This window comes from Ochotona princeps, chromosome 17, assembly GCF_030435755.1.
Source record: "Ochotona princeps isolate mOchPri1 chromosome 17, mOchPri1.hap1, whole genome shotgun sequence".
NCBI lineage: Eukaryota > Metazoa > Chordata > Mammalia > Lagomorpha > Ochotonidae > Ochotona > Ochotona princeps.
Window position 1 is genome coordinate 14,733,043 of NC_080848.1, and position 587 is coordinate 14,733,629.

Genomic DNA, 587 nt, shown 5'->3' on the forward strand with positions numbered 1-587 from the left:
ATTACTGTAACAATATGGAGGAATTCAATAAGGGGGGAGGATTTGGGGAGGGGCTGGGGGAATCCCAGAGCCGATGAAACTGTGTCATAAAATGATATAAAATAAAAAAATTTTAAAAAGAAGGAAGAGGAGAGAGGAACCACCAGGTTGACAGGCAGGGACTGGAGAGCGGGTTTGTCCCAGGCCAACAAGGCTGAGAAGGAGCCATTGCCCAGGGTGTCCGTGGGAAAGGAAGACGGGTGGGTGGGAGGGGAAAGGGTGAGGCAATGGCTCTGGGGTCCAGGGAAGATTCGAGTTTTTGTTTTGTTTTGTTTTTAAGGTTTATTTATTTTTATTGGAAAGGCAGATTTATAGAGAGAGAAGCAGATACAGAGTGGCCACAATGGCCAGAGCTGAGTCAATCATAAGCCAGGAGCCAAGAGGTTCTTCTGGATCTCCCACCTGGGTACACGTGCCCAAGGACTAGGGCCATCCTCCATAAACAGGGAGCTGAATGGGAAGTGGAGCAACCAAGACACTAACCTGCGCCCACATGGGATCCTGGCTCTCACAAAGGGAGGATTAGCCAACTGAGCCATCACAACACG